At 49.4% G+C, this 18,464-nt stretch overlaps 1 long non-coding RNA gene across 1 annotated transcript; it reads left to right on the plus strand.

Annotated features, from left to right (window-relative positions):
• Positions 1 to 756: 756 nt before the first annotated feature.
• Positions 757 to 18,232, plus strand: LOC118637455. The gene is made up of 3 exons (XR_004960946.1): positions 757 to 890; positions 4,969 to 5,088; positions 18,065 to 18,232. It is a non-coding gene; the product is annotated as an uncharacterized LOC118637455 (long non-coding RNA).
• Positions 18,233 to 18,464: the final 232 nt, after the last annotated feature.

The raw sequence follows: 18,464 nt of genomic DNA on the forward strand, positions 1-18,464 counted from the left end.
CTGCACCCAAGCCAGTCTACTCCAAGTTCAGCCCTTCGGTTCTTTATCTGTTCCCTCCACCTAACGCCGAACAGAGACCATTATAGCAGATTGGAAAGACCGGCTTCGGATACGGGACATCCAGATCAGGGCTCTGTGACTTCTCTATGCCGAGGTTTTCTTTTCAAAAAAGCCAAGATAGAAGACCTCCGTGTTGTCGGTTTTGAAGTATAAATGCCCTGAGTTGGGTGCTACTCAGTAAATGATTGACTTGCAAATACTAAGGATTTCTTCTGGCTGTAACCTTGACCTCAACCTCTCTTCAAGCCATTGCCTGAGCATCTTTACAACTGTGAGCTCATTCCCCGCTCATTCTTGTCCACAGCGACCTCTTACTGTTCCGAACTGCCTCACCTCCTCATGTGCTACCTAATCTTGCAGTGTTGTGGTGTCTGTGTGCACGACACTTCCCATCGTGTCCTTTGTTAGCCATGGCCTTCCTCGGGGCTTCCCCTGCTTGCTGTGGGTCTTTAATTGTCAAAGGATATCTTTTTATCAATTTGAGAGAGAGAGAAAGGAAGGGGGGGAGAGAGAGAGAGGGAGGGAGAGATGGAGGGAGGGGGAGAGAGAGAGGGAGGGAGAGAGGAGACAGAGAGGGACGGATGGAGGGAGGGAGAGAGTGAGGGGGAGAGAGAGAGAGAGAGAGAGAGAGAGAGAGAGAGAGAGAAACATCAATTGGTTGCCTCCTGTCTGCGCCTTTGACTGGGAATCGAACCTACAACCTTTTTTGGCGCAGGGGATGACACTCCAACCAAGCCACCCAGCCAGGGCTCCTGTGAGATTTGAAGACCCTGTGACTGTGGCAGATGTCTCCTTTAACCTCTGGTGCCCTGCACAGCGACAGTTTCTTGGTAAGTGTATCACTGAGAGCTGCGTGAGTCGATAGCGCATTTCTCCTGGTGATTGGTGTCGTCCTGCTGGCGGAGGGAAGGGACCGTGTTTGGGACACGCTACTCGTGCAGGGCTGCAGGGACCATTGGAAGGTATTGCTCCTCAGAATCTAAGCTCATGGTTACGAGAGAATTAATGGAACTGTGAACACTGAGCCTGCTGGCCTCCCGTCCCCCACCAGGGCCACTGAACGGTCCCCATCAGTAATAACTTCCTAGCAGGGTAGTGTGGTTCCCCACGGACAGGAGGTTAAGGGGAGCACGTTCATTACTGCGAGCAGCTGAGTTTAGAACAGCTAAATGAGAAGATTAAAATCATTTCAGAGGAAACATTTCATGGGGTATTAATACACTGGCTATAAATAATGAAAGATAATGAGAGTGTCACATGCTAGCAGCAGTGGACGGGCGCAGGGGAGCTGGCTGGCCAAGGCCGCCTGTTCCGCTCCCGGGCGCGGTCCCTGGCTGGCCGGGCGCAGGGCAGGGCCCTCTGGACCCCTGGGTGAGAGGCGGCTGTCGTGTTTGAGCGCTGAGTTGTCCCAGGTACCCAGCGGTGCAGTGCTTGGACCCCTGAGCACGAAAAGTAAATACCCTGGAGGAGAACAAGAGAAGTTTTGTTTGTTTTGTAAAAAATAATTAATAACATTCTCTTAGCCCTGGCCGGTTTGGCTCAGCGGTTAGAGTGTTGGCCTGCGGTCTAGAGAGACCCGGGTTCGGTTCCCGCTAAGGGCACGTACCTCAGTTGCAGTTTGTCCCCGGCCCTGGTTGGTCGTGCGGGTGGCAGCCACTCGATGTGTCCCTTTCGCATCGATGTTTCTCTCTCTCTCTCTCCCTCCCACTCTATCTGAACAAAAAATGGAGAGGTGCCCTCAGGTGAGGATTAAAAAATAAATAAATAAAATAAAAATAACATTCTCTTAAGAGAGATAAAAAGAAATTCGCTGGATACTCTCTCATAGTATATGTTTGTGTCATGCCCAGGAGTGGATTCTAAGGGGAGGAATTTTTTTTTTTTTTTTTTTTATCCTCACCTGAGGACATTTTTCCATTTTTTGTTCAGGTAGAGCGGGAGGGAGAGAGAGGAACAGAGAGAGAGAGAAACATCGATGTGAAAGGAACACATCGAGTGGCTGCCACCCGCACGACCAACCAGGGCCGGGGACAAACTGCAACCGAGGTACGTGCCCTTAGCGGGTACCGAACCCAGGTCTCTCCAGACCGCAGGCCGATGCTCTAACGGCTGAGCCAAACCGGCCAGGGCGGGAGGAATTTTTTTTAACCTCACCCGAGAACATTTTTGCATTTATTTTCTGATAGAGCAGGAGGGAGAGAGGGAGGAAGAGACAGAGAGAAACATCTCCATGTGAGAGAGACACGTCAACTGGTTGCCACCCACACAACCCCAACCAGAACGAACTGCAACCGAGCTATGTGCCCTTAGCGGGAACCGAACCCGGGTCTCTTTGGTCCGCGGGCCGATGCTCTACCCCCTGAGCCAAACCGGCCAGGGCTAAGGGCAGGGATGTTGCTGGCAGCCGCAGGCGGGGTGCGTGGGAGAGAGGAGCCATGGGGCGGCAGTGTCCCAGGGCCTGGCTCACCCTTTCCCTTGGTAGCAGGTGAGCCTGAGAGCGGCCAGGGGCGCGGAGCTGGACGGAGGCCCCGAGGCTCCAGGTTCCTTCCCGTCCCTCGCTTTGCTCCAGAAAGTACCTGCTGTGAAAGCGAGGATGGCGAAGGGGACCGGGGCGCTGTCACGCTCACCTCCAGGTGTGCCGTTTGGGATATTGATTTTAAGCTGGTTATTAAGAAACAAAATACCTGGAAAGAACGTTTGACCTTCCTCCTTTCTGCCCGAGGTTTTGCTCCTGGAAGGGAACCTTTTTCAATTACAGTTTCCTTTCAATATTATTTTGTTATGTTTTCAGGTGTACAGCACAGTAGTTAGACAATCAAATACTTTACAAAGTGTTTCCTCTGATATTTAAGTGCCCACCTGGCACCTTATATACTTAGTGCAATATGACCGTGTTCCCTAGGCTGTACTTTACATCCCGTGACTATTTGTAACTACACTCTGTACTTCTAAGTCCCTTAAACTTTTTCACCCAGTGCCCTAAAGCCCCACCCTCTGACAGCTGTCAGTTTGTTCTCTCTGTCTGAGTCTGTTTCTGTTTGTTTGTTCATTTATTTTGTTCTTTAGATTCCACATAGAAGTGGACTCATTTGCATCTGTCTTTCTCTGACTGGCTTATTTCACTTAGCATGTACCCTCTAGGTCCATCCATGCTGTCACAAATGGTAAGGTTTCATTGATTTTTTATGGCCAAGTAATATTCCACTGTATATATGGACCACATCTTTTATATCCACTCTTCTATTGATGGACACTTGGGCTGCTTCCAGATCTTGGCTACTGTAAATAATGCTGCAGTGAATGTGGGGGTGCATATATGCTTTCGAGTTAGTGTTGGGGTTTCTTTGGATATATTCCCAGAAGTGGAATCATTGGGTAGTAAGGCCATTCCCTTTTTAATTTTTGAGGAACCTCGGCACTGTATTTCACAGTGGCTGTGCCAGTCTGCCTTCGCATCAGCAGGGCAGGACGGTTCAGGAAATGAAACTAAACATACTCACCTTGGCGTTAGATAGGAAGCTCCAAGCAGGGCCTGTTACCTAGACTCCCCATCCCACTGTCTCTGGGTAGCCTCGCAGGGATTGCCTGCCTGTGTCTACCCTGCCTCAGCTCCCTGTAAATCACCTACTTCCTCTGACATCTCAGACCCCTGCCCCTTTCTACTTTGTTCTTAATGACATATGAACCTCAACTGCTCTTGTGTTTGGGCTCTCATATCTCATGACACCCCTGGCATGTGCATCCCTGATACATTTTGTACATTTCCCCCTGTGAATCTGCCTCTGTCGATTTGGTTTAATTAGCCCAGCTGGAAGAACTTAGAAGGTAGAAGGAAAAGCATTTTTAGTTTTGTCCCCACAAAGAGTGTAGGGATCCGAAAGGGCTAATGGAGAGACGGAAAAGAATCACTCTCGTTCTGTGTGCTTGGGCGTTGACAATACTTTATAATTAGAGCTTAAAGGCTGGTCTCTGGAGACTATCAAAGGTGCAAACTGTTTTTGTGGAGGTCGGTGTTGGTGGGTGAGGGAAGGTTTGAGCTTTTTTTTTTTAAAAAAAAACCAACACATTTCTTTCTTTTTCATTGACCTCAAATTTGAGTTTAATTAATATTACTTAACCTACTCCAGCTCTTTTCTTTTCTTTTTAAATACCCCATGATATCCCTTTTAATTTTATGGAAAGAGACCTGGAGACATGAAGGTAGATTAGTGATTTAGGAGGATTGCAAATTAGCAGCAGAACCAAGAACAGAATACAAAGCTAGGGATGAGCCATTATTTACATAAACTATTATGTGTTCTTCCTTATCAGCAAAGAGCTGATTGTGTTGCTAGGATGTATTCTGGTCATAGGGAAGGGCATTGTTCTGTGTGAGATGAAGACCCTGGACTCTTAACAACCATGTTATTTCTTTCTCCAGTTCACACGGTTTTATAATCCACTTTGTGTGTTTTCGTCAATTAGTGCAAATTAGCAAGGTGCTACCAGAGGGACCCAGATTCCCCTGTGATTGCAGGTCTGGCTTCACTAAACCTTGGCAGGATAAAGCAATCAACTCAGGTGCATGGCCCACCTCCCATTTCTTCTATTTGGCCCAGTAATTCAGTGTTATTCTTATTTGAACGTCAAATTGCATCTTTTGAGTTGTACCCACCCCGGAGTCAGGGATAGACTTAGAAATTTGTAGTCTTTTCTGAAGAGTCGGCTCACTGGCTCTCCAGACCTTTACTTTGCCTCCTAAACGGGCAGCGCGTCAGAAGGGCACCGCCCACCCCAGCGCTTGCGCAGAAACCCCAGTGCCGGCCTGGGCTGCGGCCTGACTTCACTGCACTCTAGCAGCGTGGCTTGTGATCCTTAAAAAAGAAAAAGTATTATTATTTTTTCTGTCTCCCATCTACTTGTTGGTAGGTAGCGAACAGCACGTAGATTTCTCCTGTCCCGGTGAAGGGTAAAGACAATGCTCCAAGCCTGCGGAAGCATCAGCACCATGTCGGACCGCAGCGTGGGAGGTCAAGGTGATAAACACAGGTAAGACCTGCTCCCAGATTTTGGAGTTGACATACCACAGACGGTTCGCTCCTCAGCTTGCTGATGTTAATAAAAAGTGCTTGTAATTTAGGAGTGATTATGAGTTAATCCACGTGTGATTTTCTAATGAAGCCAAACAAAGGCATGAGCCTTGGGAGGCATTTCCAGTCTGCGCGGCTTGGGTGCGGCAGGAGGCAGCCAGGCCTTCAGGGCCTGCGGGCTGACGCGGGCTGGAGCGCCAAGGCCTGGCCCCGCCCCTTCGGAAGCAGCGCTATCAATCCTGCAATGTTCTCACAAGTGTCCAACACAAAACCCTTTGCCATCCTTGGGTAGAAAGTGCCGTAGAAAATTCTAGCACGCGCTGTTCTCCCCAAGGCTTTGTGAGGAGGACACGTGCCAGGTGTCACTGGCGGGAGACACTTGGCAGTGAAAGCGACCTGCCCAGACACACGCCCGGCGGGGAGAGAGCGCAGGGTGACTCCTGGCGTCCCCAGATGACCACGAACGGTCGCCGGTCAGCCCGGCTCGCCCTCAGTGTCCCGCAGAACCACCGCCCTGCTCGCTGAAGCCCTGACGCGGCTTCGCTGCTTCCCCCGTGAACAACAGCGGGAGGAGGGAAGAGCAGCCTGGCTGGTCTGGGAACGCGCGTGGCCTTGGAGGCCCAGCCACTGGGCTGGCCTTCACTCGCCTTTGATGATCTGTCTGAGCTAGGTAAGACCCTGCCTGCCCTAGGGCCGTCCACTCGGGTCATCCTTCTGCCGGGCAACCTCCCAGGGTTGTTCTGTGATAGGAGAGGTCGTCTGCGAACAGTTGTTGAACATCACGAGGAACACAGGTAACAGAGTGGGCCAGCCTTCCAGGTCCGCCTGTGGTGGGGACCAGACTGCTGCCACCACCCCAGGAGTCATGGAAGCGTCTCTCCTGAAGGCTTGGTCCTTGGGCCTCAGCCCTGGGTTCGAGTCCATAGCTCTTGCGCCTCTTCTGCGAAGCCCCTCCCCCGAATGCTAAGGGTGCAGGGTTTGGGAATGGCTGGCCGGGAAGTCAGCCGCCGGAACTGGGGTGTCCTTCTCAGTGGGATCTGCTCCGGGCACTGTGGGAAGTGGTTGTGGCCTTTTCCTCCTGACACGACTCACCGTCCCTGGCCTTGTTTCTGTATTTTATAGCAAATCTGACAAGCTGTAATGATCTTAATTAATGTAGGATCCGTGAAGGAAGATACTGTGTCTGTCTTTTTTTCTTTTTCTTTTCCTTTATTGATTTTAGAGAGAGGGGAAGGGAGAGGGAGAGAGATAGAAACATTAATAGGAGAGAATATTGATCAGCTACCTCCTGCCTGCCCCTCACTGGGGGCTGACCTGCAACCTGGGCATGTGCCCTGACCAGGAATCGAACTGGTGATTTCTTGGTGCATGGGTTGATGCTCAATCCACTGAGCCACACCGGCTGGGCTGTCTTTTTTTTTTTAATTTTTAAATTGATTTTAGAAAGAGAAAGGAAGAGAGAGACAGAGACGGGGAGAGAGAGAGCAACATTGATTTGTTGCTCCACTTTTTATGCATTCATTGGTTGATATTTGCATGTGCCCTGACTGGAAATCGAACCCTCAACCCTGGTGCATCAGGGCGACACTCGAGCTGCCCGGCCAGGACATGGCATCTGTTTTGTTTTCAGTTCTGCAGTGCCTACCCAGGCCCCCAGAGACAGCATGTGCTGCATATATGTGTCTAAATGGATTATTTTTATTGCATACCTACCATGTTCCTTTTAATTAACACACTTTATCATGTGTCCTTTGGGAAGAGAGCCCAATGTTTGGTAAGGGAAGGCCACAAATATCATGGTGTTATTGGGTCCTACGTTACAGGAGAATGGACAAGTCTTTTTGCCTTTCTGGAACTTATCTACTTGTAAATTGTAGGGTAAGATTGAAAAAAGAGTCCAGCCTTTTATTTCTTCCACCTGTTTACGGTCTCAACACTTTCCCGTTGGTAGTTCTCTCGTGGAGCACAGTGACTACTGGGAACTGCTCAGTGGGTCCTCCCACTCTTTGCCATAAAATGAACGGACTCTGTCCCTACCCCCCATTTCCAGAACATGTGTCATCCGGCCTTCCCACAGCGTAGCCGTGTGAGTCATTCGGGAGACACTCCTGCATGTTTTATCACACTTCCCATGGCAGAAATATGGAATATAGGTGAAATAGTTTAAAAACACTTCTTTAGAGCTCTGGCTGGTTTGGCTCAGTGGTGAGAGCGTCAGCCCATGGACCGAAGTGTCGCAGGTTCGATTCCCAGTCAAGGACACGAACTTGGGTTGCAGGTTCAGTCCCCAGCCCAGTCAGGGTCACGCGGAAGGCAATCAATCAACGTGTCTCTCTCACATCAATGTTTCTCTCTCTCTCTCCCCCCTTCCCTCCTTTCCACTCTGTCTAAAAAAATTAAAAATCAATGGAAAAACATCCTCGGTGAGGATTAACAAAAAAATAAAAACACTTTATTAAGCACATTCTTTATTAAGTGATTTTTAGGTGTTAGGCTCCTTGGAAAGAGGGTGAAGAAAAGCAGATGTAAAGTGAACCCCATGGAGCTTCCAGTGGGTGGATGAGACAGACATTAAACAAGCGATTGCACGAATGGAGAATCATTCTAAACAGAGATGCTTCTCTGAAGGAAGGATGAGTTTCTGTGGAAATGTGTAACACAGGAGCCTGACTTAGATTGTGGAGACAAGAAATCTTCTGGGAGAAAGTGAGGGTTCAGCTGAAGCAGAAAGGCTGTCGACATGGATGTGGGTGTGAGAAGAGGCAGAGGGAGCCTTCTGTGCACAGAGGTGACATGTGCTAAGGTCCTGGGGTGGAAAAAAGTTGCTGAACTTGAGGAACTGAAGGCAGGTGTCCCTGGGGCTGGAGAGAAGAGAATGAGGTAGAAGGTGATGTTAGTTGATGCTGGGAAGGTGGGCAGGAGGACCTCATCATCCACATGAGGGCTTTTGACCTTTAATTTATGATTTGTGGGACGTCACTGAAGGTGTTTACCATGTGTTTCCATGAACGGATTTTGGTTTTGAAATGTTAGCCTGCTTTCCGGAGAATGTACGGGAGGAGGCCGAGGTGTGGGAGGGCTGCTCAGTAGGAGAGACAGTGGCAGCTCGGACGAGGGTGTGGCAGTGGGCGTGGCAGGAGTGTGTCTGGGGAATATTCAAGCCAGGGTTCTGGCTTGCTGCCATTCACCGAGACTGAGGACACTGGAGTAAAACTGGGTCCTGGGGGTGGATCATGAGTTCGGTCTGGTACATGTTTGACACTGAGAAGCCTTCAAGCCACTGGGTGGGCGATTTCCGAGTGGGGGTGAAGCATATCATTTGGGAGCTCAGTGGAGAGGGCTGATCTTGAGTCTCAGGGACTAGAAATGCTATTTGAAGGTACGGGTCTGGATGGAATTGCCTAAGGAGAGAGCAAAGGATAAGGAAGGAAGGAAGGAAGGGGGGCACAGTCTTGGGGCGCTCCCTCAGGGGCTGCCGAGGAAGGGGAGCAGAAGTCAGAGATGAGGGAAGGAGGCGGTGGGAAGGGGAGAATCCGGGGGAAAGAGGGCTGAAGCTGGGGTCTCCCAGGCTGCCAGGCAGGCTGAGCGAACAGGTGTTCTTTGGATTCGTCAACAAGGAAGTCAAACGCTTTTTCAATTTCCTGCTGGTCATAGAAGCCAGAAAGGTGTAAGTTCTGGTGAGTGAAGGTGAGAGAGCTGTCGGTCCGGACAGCTCTTTCAGGGGAGCCTCTGTAATGGGAAGCAGAGCAGTGCTGCAGAGTGATGAAGTAATTTGTTTTCAAAGACGGGATCATCTTGTACGTGTACAGCTGTGGATGGGGAGGTCGGACAGAAGCAGGGTCCCTTTCTGCCGGAGAGAGAAGGTTCCCGCGGCGGGGGAAGGGACACTCCCCAAGCAGGATGCTGGCCTGGGGGGCAGGGGACCCTGGACCCCTCAAATACAAAGGGAAGAGCGAGGCACAGTGTGGGTTCACACGTTTGGGAGTTCAGTGGTTATTTCTTTTGCACAACTACATACTCATGCGGATTCTTCTAATCCGAGGCTTTGGGGCGAGGAAGAGGTTTCCCGGTTATTTCCTTTCGTTCTGAGAGGCGCGCAGTGCCCTTAAACCCTCCTCCCCTCCTGCTGCTTCCCTACAGCTCCATTCGCGTTTTTAGATTCAAATGCCGGCTCTTGCCTTCCAATCCAGGACTGGCAGACTGCGGGCTGCCTCCAAATTAGCCCCTGTCGCAAAGTATTCATGGTGTTTTCAATGGGATCCCAGGAACAGAGGTGTGTGACCTTTCCAGAAATCGCATGTACGCGGTATGATTAAAATGTGGTATTTGTGATCACGCCTCTCGTTCCCAGATTAAAATAAGCAGCTTTGCTGGTTGTAGGGAAACCATTTAAACACATAACTTTGTTGAAAGCAATTGAGATTTTGGGAGGGGACCAAGGAAATAGAAAGTCGTGTAGTTTCACAGGTATAATACCTTAACCCTTTGTGTTGGTGAAGTCCTAGCCTGCTGCGAGGGCGAACCTGCCTAGAATTCTAATTACCCTTGTGACCAAAACTCTGCCAGGTAGACCGTCCAGCAAGAGCAGTATTTGCAATTTGATTGCTGTGTGATTGATCAGCTCCATGCAGGGCTGAGCCACCTTGTTTCCAAGACAACAGAGCCGGACTTTAAAATGATCGATCCGGTTGCTTTGACCACCCTGCGGCGAAATTAGACGCACAGAGTGTGATCTGACCGCGGTTGGCGATTCCCTGTAGCCTCAGTCTTCCCGCTTTAGGGGAAGTTGTAATAACCCTAAATCTTCCAGTTAAGGTGACTCCTTCTGCTGATCCTCTTTATGGGGAGGCCTTGTAACTGTTCCTCTCCCACTTCAGCACCTGAACAGTAGGCTGCCAGGGAGACCTCAGGGAGCAGACAGCTGCTCTGTCTTCCTCACCAATGCCCACATCCTCCTTTTATTTTTATTTTTATTTTTTCATGGTTTCCTTTAAAAACACGACCTGACAGCAAAAAACATTGACTCCAGGAGAAACCTGATTCCATGCCCTTCCAGCCGTTGGGGTTCCGGAGAGTCCACTGTCGCTTTCTTCAGTGATGCGCTGGAGCGTCCCATCTGCGAGGGGAGAGAGGCGGGCCCTCCCCACGCCTGTGCTACAGGTGCGCCGCCGGGGGTTCCCATGGCGGGGCGGGCCCAGCAGCCGGTCACCGCGTTTTCGTCTGTCCTTTCGGGCGTCTGCTTGCTCTGGGCTCAGCCTGCACGCAGTGGTGAGGTAGGGGCCCCGGCGTCCCCAGTTCCAGCAGATGCAGTTACATACCACCCAGTGACAATACCAGGAGGAGCATGTAGAATTTGGCAAAACAAACAAACAAAAAAATAACTTTTTCTTCCTGCTCTGTAAATTTATTTACAAGAAAAGTCTGACAGAATTATATAAATGAAATCATGGTTGTATATGAATGAATCATGCCCATTAGAAATAGTACAATTTTTTGGAACTGGGATTTGGCCAGAAAAGTTGGACTCATTCTGTAGGTGAAGTAAATCTAATTTTTCTCATTTCAGCTCAGCAAACATTTCTTTTTTTTTTTATCCTCACCCGAGGACATTTTTCCATTTTTTATTCAGATAGAGCAGGAGGGAGAGAGCGGAAGAGAGAGAAACTTGGATGTGATAGGGACACATCGAGTGGCTGCCACCCGCACGACCCGACCAGGGCCGGGGACAAACTGCAACCGAGGTACATGCCCTTAGCGGGAACCAAACCCAGGTCTCTCCACATCGCAGGCCGACGCTCTCACCGCTGAGCCAAACCGGCCAGGGCCAAACATTTCTTGTAACTAACCCTGCGCCCCGTGCGTGAGAGGCGCTGGGAGTGAGATCCCAGCCCCGGGGCCTGGCGCTCGGGGGAGGACGGGGGCGGACTGGGGGACCTGGTACTGGAGGAGAGCCCAGCTGCTTTGGGAGCTCAGGAAAAGAACTGCCTCGCTGCTGAGGAAGGAGGCGTTTTCTTTCGGACTTTAAGGAGCAGATGTCGCCTGGACTTAATCTCGAGGTGAGCATCGGCCAGGCGGCAAATGGGAGGAAGAGAGTCCAGGTCTAAGGGGAGCACAGCCCAGAGCACTAACGAGCACTCCCGTCTGGAGATGGCAGGCCCTGGGATGGCTTCTGGCTGAGTCCCACTGGGGTTTAGGATGGGACCGGTCACCATAGGTAAAGTTGCAGGAGAAATGTTCAGGGACAGGAGTCAACTTGAATTTTAACATTGAAAATGGCCATGGGGAGGGCAGACAGAGTGAGGGGCCAGGGCAGCTAGGAGAGGAACAGCAGGGCAGCGGGGAGGCAGGAGGTAGACCGGGATGCTCGCCCTGGAGAGGCAGAGACCAGGGTGTGTCTGTACCACCGGAGTTGATTGGGATTGGCTGTCTGGAGTGGTGGTGTGCTGAGAAAGATTCTCAGAATTGTCAGCTCTGTGCTGTGGAATGATGCTGTGATCGTTTTGTGATGTCTGCCAAAGGCACGGGATAGGGAGGCATTGGGACATTTGCCATATATTTGTTATTCCTGCTATAAGTATCCTACCAATAGAACTTATGAAAAAAAAGGTGTCCTTATAGGATATTCTTGTTAAGGCTTGAAGGCTTAATTCCTTTTTCCACCTCTTAGATCATTGAAGAACACTAAGTAAATTTTTTTGTTTCATTTTCTTTCTTAATCAAAATTATTTTAAAATACCTTACCTTAGAAGATAAAGTGGACGAGGTTTTATTATACACACAAACATACATGAGTGTGTGTGGTGTGTGTGCATGTGTGATGTGTGGTGTCTCCTGCACCGGGGGTAGAGGGCACGTCCCTGGTGACTGTCAGCATGGTCGCTGCTGCTCAGAGCTGGTCCCCAGTTGTCTGCTGCAGACTGGTCAGCGGCTGCTGCTGTGCTCTGAGGACACTGTCCTGGGAAAGAGTTGGAGACACATGGGACTGGATGGGAGATTTGAAACTGCTATTATTTTATGAGATGAGACCATTAGTTGTTCCTTGTGAATTGAGAGACTGATCTAATTTTGGGGCCCGGGCCCTAGGTTGTCTGAGTGACAACTTCCCAGGACAGAGATTAGGTGAGGGTAAGCACAGTTAGGCTATAAAGGGAACATTTAAATAATAAACACAAATAAAACAAGAGGAACCGCTGGGTCACACTCAGATTTTCATTAGATGGTCATGGAAACGCCTGCTGGATCCGGATCGAGTTTTACAGCGAGCGGTGCTGTGACGGGGCCTTCTCGGCCCGCGGGCCTCCCACTGCCCTCCCGCAGCCCCGCGGGGCGCCGCAAGTGGCTGTTCCCAGGTGGGGGCTGGCCCCCCTCTTAGCCTGGGACCAGTGCCGGGGGCCTGCAAACTCGGGATGACGGACAGCCCACGACAAAGCAATCATGTTCAGTCTCCCTATCTCGCAGTTACCTTGAAATTTGAGAATGGATCACTAGTTCCTAACTCCCTAGTCAACGTTGAAGCCTCAGCTCTGAGGGCTGAGCCCGGCAGTGTCTCCGCACCTTCCCAGGCTTTGTCAGCCTGCGTGTACCAAGCGACTCAACTCGAAAAAGGCATCGGGTATCTTCACGTGATTGAGCACAAGTGAAAATATTCGATTCCTTTTTCGGAATAAACACTCACCTATAAGATTAGGTGGGGTCTATGTGCGTTTGGTGTGGATGGAAGAACAATTTCTTCTTTGACCTCTTACGTAACTCAGCCCCCGTCTTTCCACACCAGGGATTTGTGGCCCCAGGGACCCCCCACGTGGCCTTGAGGGAGGCGCGGCTCGGGGAGCCAGTGCGCCTTCAGGGGTGTGCAAGCAGGTCCCGAGGGGGCTGCACCGCAGGGTCTCAAGGCTGTGGCTGAGCACTGAGGGCACAAAAGCGAAGTATCTTCGTGAGAACGGGCCGTGTTACACTCAAGGTTACTTTGTGAAACACTGACAGTCAAATAAGAGCTGTTGAGTGAAGATCAGCCAATAAAAGTAAAGGTATTTTCTAGAACACTCTTTACTTAGAATTTTGGAAACAGAGGGGGACTTGGCATGTTATATAATACACACTTTAGAAATATTTAGCTTGGATTAACGAAGACCAGTGGTTACAGAAAGCTTGAAATCCTAGGGAAAAATGGTAGAGGTCACTTGGAAAAACACACATCACCACTATGACATTAATTACTAATTTGCTGGTGCCAGTGCCCAGTCCGCCTCGTGGAGCAAGCCCTGATCTCCTGGTCACTCAGGGTGGCACCAGTAATTTCCAGCTTGAAATGTGTTTGTGAGGTGTCATCTCTAAGTAAGTGATCATCGTGTGCAACTTACTTTGCACATACTGATTCTTCACTACGTTTTAAAAGACATTTTCCTTCCCTATTTGCCCTTTTCTCTCTTCTCCCCTCCCTTCGTCTTTGCTGCCTTTCCTCGTGTCCACCCTTTGTCCCCACTCCTTTGTTCTTCGGGGTCCACAGGCTAACGAACTCTCAACCAGCTGATAAGTTCCTATTTCCAGAAGGTACTTCCTCCTCAATAAACACTCTTGGTGGGGGGATTCAGTGAAGAATGACCCAGGGACCTGCCGCCAACCGGATCCCTGGGCCAGCGAAAGCCTGGAGTGGCAGAAAACCCCAATAATACCTAATATTATAGTTGCACATCCTGGCGAGAGTGAAAATGAATCAGAATTTGATCTGACTTTTTAAAAACTTACCTTTCTGTATTTCATTTATCAGGAGACAATTTCATAAATTTTACATACGTACTCAAAATCTTGCAGAGCCCTGGAGTATGTAAGGATTTGTAGTTTGCCCCTTTTTATTCATAAGACAATCTAAAATTTGAACTAGAAAACACTTGCTATTACCAGATGATGCAACAATGACTTTACTGAGGTGTGATTTCTCCTGATGTTAACTGGGACTCCCTTAGTGAGTGCTGTTATGCTTGGGTCAGAAAATGTAAATTACCTAAGGAAAACTCAGTCTTTGCATTTTGTTTTGTTTCTTTTGTTTTTAAGTAGAAGAGGGGTAATCAGTTTTTGTTTTTAATCCTTACCCGAGGATATTTTTTTATTTATCAGATAAAGTGGGAGGGAGGGAGAGAGGGAGAGACAGACAGACAGACATGGATGTGAGACACACTGACTGGCTGCCTTCTGCATGGCCCCGACCAGGGCTGGGGATGAACCACAACTGAGGTACGTGCCCTTGACGGGAATTGAACCCGAGACTCTTTGGCCTGAGAGCTGATGCTGTAACTGCTGAGCCAAACCATCAGGGCAAGGATAATCAGTTTTATTTGATTGGTTATGCAGTCTCCCTCCAAACTACTGTTGACTTTGTTTGTATTAAATTAAAAACTTGTTTGAATTAAGTTTATTGGGGTGACAGTGGTCAATAAGATCCTATGGGTCTCAGTGCACAGTTCTGTGAAACATCGCCTGCATAGCGCCTCGTGTGCCCAACACCAGTCAGTCTTCTGTCACCATGTGACTCCCTTACCTTTTACTACCTGCCTCCCTTCCCCTGGTGACCACCATATACTGTTGTCTGTGTCTATGAGTTTTCGTTGGTTTGTTGTTCTTGTTTGTTCATTTGTTGCTTTCAGTTTTATAGCCCACATATGAGTGAGATCATATTGTTCTTAAATTTTTCTGTCTGAGCCCTGGCCAGTTTGGCTCAGCGGTTAGAGTGTCAGACCGTAGACCCGGGTTCGGTTCCTGCTAAGGGCACATACCTTGGTTGCTCTTTGTCCCTGGCCCTGGTTGGGGTTGTGTGGGTGGCAACCAGTTGATGTGTCTCTCTCACATTAATGTTTCTCTCTTTCTCTATTCCTCCCTCTCTCCCTCCAGCTTTGTCTGAAGATATAGCAAAAATGTCCTCAAGTGAGGATTTAAAAACAAATTTTTTTTTTCTGTCTGACTTATTTTGCTTAGCATGATACAACTCCAGATCCATCCAGGTTGTTACAAAGGCAGTGTTTCATCTTTTCTTATGGCTGAGTGGTATCCCGTTGTGTATGTGTACCACGTCTTCCTTACCCATCCTCCATCGCAGGACACGCGGGCTGTCTCCATGCCCTGCCACGTGAATGATGCTGCAGTGAGCACAGGGGTGCACATATCTTTGCAAACAAATGTTTTCAAACAACAGCTCTGACAAGGGTTAATTTTTACAATATATAAATAACTCATACAACTGTTGACTCTTAATATATACTTAATTATGATTTTAAAGAGAAAATTAGAAAAAAAGTTTTTAGAAACATTTTATTATTTTTTAAAAATAAGTTTTCTTTATTGACTTTAGAGAGAGAGGAAGGGAGGGGGAGAGAGAGAGAGAGAGACATTGACGGGAGAAAACATCTATTGGCCACCTCCTGCATGCCCCCCACTGGGGATTTGGCCCACAACCTAGGCATGTGCCCTGACTGGGAATCGAACCAGCGACCTCTTGGTGCATGGGTCCATGCTCAACCACTGAGCTACACCAGCCAGGCTAGAAACATTTTATTTATTGATGCAGAATGGTATTTAGTATCAGAAATGGGCTTGCTTTGGCATTTAAGGTACTTTGTAATAATTTATCTTCTTTTAACTTAAATAGACTATATTAGAGTCAGAGGACCTGAGTAGTCAGTTTAGATTGGAAAATTAATTATTTTTCACAATTAAGAGAACTGTGCCTGGAATATGCAAAAGAAACAGGTATAAAAGAAGAAATTAATACTGAAATGGAAACCCTACAATGAATTATCCAGTACCCAGAGTGATTCAAAGATGTAGAGGTAACTTCCTTCATTAAAGTAACTTCTTAGACAAATAGATGGCAAGCATGTATTGAAGTCTGATTGCAAACTTACCATAAGGAAAGAGGCTTTTGAAAAAGCCAATCAATATGGTAAAGATATATTTTTATTGATTTCTATAGAGTGAGGAAGGGAGAGAGAGAGAGAGCAACATATCAATCGACTGCCTCCTGCACGCCCCCTACTGGGGATTGAGCCCACAACCTGGGCATGTGCCCTGCCTGGAAATCGAACCAGCAACCTCTGGGTGCACAGGATGATGCTCAACCAATTAAGCCACACTGGCCAGGGTGGTAGAGCTATTTTATGTGAATGTTGAATTGAAGATGATAAAACTGAACACTGTGGAGGGAAAAGGCAGGCATTCATTCTGTTATCCAAAACACTAAGTGGGCCCTGGCTAGGCTGGCTCAGTGTGTGTAGTGTCAGACTGGACCAAGAGTTTAGGGTCTGACTCCCAGTCAAGGGCACATACCTTGGTTGCAGGTTTAATCCCCGGTCCCGGGTCGGGGTTGTGCAGGAGGCAACCCATTGATGTTTCTCTCTCGCCTTGATGTTTCTCTCTCTCCCCCTCCCTCCCTTGGATGAGGATTAACAAAACTAAACCAACCAAAAGAATTAAAGATGCTAAGTGAGGAGTCACACAGTGGGTTTGAAAACACAGCTCTGACGTGGCAGCAACAGCTGATGCCACGCGGACGGACAGAGGGACTGGGCTGGGGCTCCGCAGGCAGCACGCGCACGCAGCACCGAGGGGCGTGGCCCCGAGCCCACAGACAGCGAGGCCGCGACCCGTGCCTCGGACAGCAGCATTGCCACTTCGATTTAACGTGCTGCAGACACTAGGACAAGGTGTGTTTTTGGCCTGCCTGCAAGCTGCTTCTTGCACCAGACGGTGAAATGCTAACCAAGGACAAAGAAAAGGTGGAAGTGCTCAAGTCCCATTTTATTTCCTCATTCTTCACCCATGAAAACGGATTTCAAGACGGCAAAGCTCAAACAAGCGACCTAAAAAGAAATCACGACCCATGCTGGGTCAGGAGAGTTGACAAAGAGTGAAGTGTTCTTCATGTGGTCAGATGCCCGCGCCATGCGTGCACCCGGGTGGTGGGGTGTGCAGTGGTCGCCCGGCTGTCCCCATCAGTCATTTCTGAGGAAGAGTGGAGACTGACGATGAGGACGCTTCGAGAGGCACAATGTTGTATCCATTTTCCAACCTGGGGAAAAGATAAGTTCTGAAAATGACGCAGGATCAAGCCACGGTTGACTTTTACTATTAAACAGAATGTTAAGCAGATGGCTTGCAAACATTGTGAACAGAGTGGCAGGCCCTAGCTGTCATCTACTGTCACTATCCATTGTTCCATGCATTTTCATGACATCCGTGTCACCAAAAGTAATTCAAACTCGTTTTCTTCTTTGGAAAAGTCACCCACTGGTGGATGGGGAGCATCGGAGACAGACTGATCGGGAAGGTATCTGTGTGATGCTCCTGCCTGCTGGTGGTCATGCTCCCGAACCACTGTGCGACCTGAGAACTTCCTTCCCAAGCTCCTCCCGCCTCTGTCTCAGGAGACGGCCACCAAACGACCAGTCTTCTGAGAGCGAAGCCTCTTCGTGTCCTTCATTCACGGTTCCCCTTTCTGCCCTGGACTAGGTGACCCCTTACCTTGCCCCCCCTGCCCAGGGCCATGCTCCGGGCTGCTGCTGGGCTGTTCTAAGGTGAGGTCTGATTGTGCGGAGAGTTCTGCTGGCTCGTGGACGGCACAGGCGAAGTCCCGGCACCCACCATGCACCCCGCCACCGCTCCGGCTTCCCTGGCAAAGCCGTCCCGCCTGGGGCACTGCGGCTGCCGCGAGGCTGCCCCAGCGCCATGCCCTGCAGGGATGATGGCCAAGGCAGGCTAGCCTTCGTCCAGACCTCCGTGAGACGGCCCTGGCGTTATGTGGACGGTTCTACTAAACCACCTTCAGGATCTCCCTGCACCAGCTCTAAGAATCGGTGACTTTATAGGAGAAAAGTGTAATCTTTTCCTATGTGGCTATATTCCCTTGATTTAGCTGAAAATCTTTGTCACTTCTTTATGTGTTTTAGGCTGATGTTACATTATGGATTTGTTCGAAATGCACGGCCGTCGCTCGTCGTCGGAGGTTTTGTCTCACGTGGATTATCCTGGCCTCGGCACTTGATGTGGCAGAGAAAAGCTCCCGATTAACACCGTGGCCGCGACTCGGTTTTCACACACATTCTCTTTCCTCCACTGAAATAGCGTTTCGCCTGGATACACAGCAGCCTCTGACCTTCCACCCTCCTTGGACTTTGGGGTGACAGAGTTCTAACTGTGACAGAAGTGTGGGCCACGGACCTTGTGTGAATCCTCAGTGAGTCCGGCTTCCCTGATCTGATGGCGGCGAGGCTCCCCATCCTCGAAGGCCAGTGCCACGCTCCGGGCTGGACGAGCGACAATGTGCGTCCCCACACGGTGGGGGGCTCC

This window comes from Molossus molossus, unplaced genomic scaffold, assembly GCF_014108415.1.
Source record: "Molossus molossus isolate mMolMol1 unplaced genomic scaffold, mMolMol1.p scaffold_m16_p_20, whole genome shotgun sequence".
In the NCBI taxonomy this organism is placed as follows: domain Eukaryota; kingdom Metazoa; phylum Chordata; class Mammalia; order Chiroptera; family Molossidae; genus Molossus; species Molossus molossus.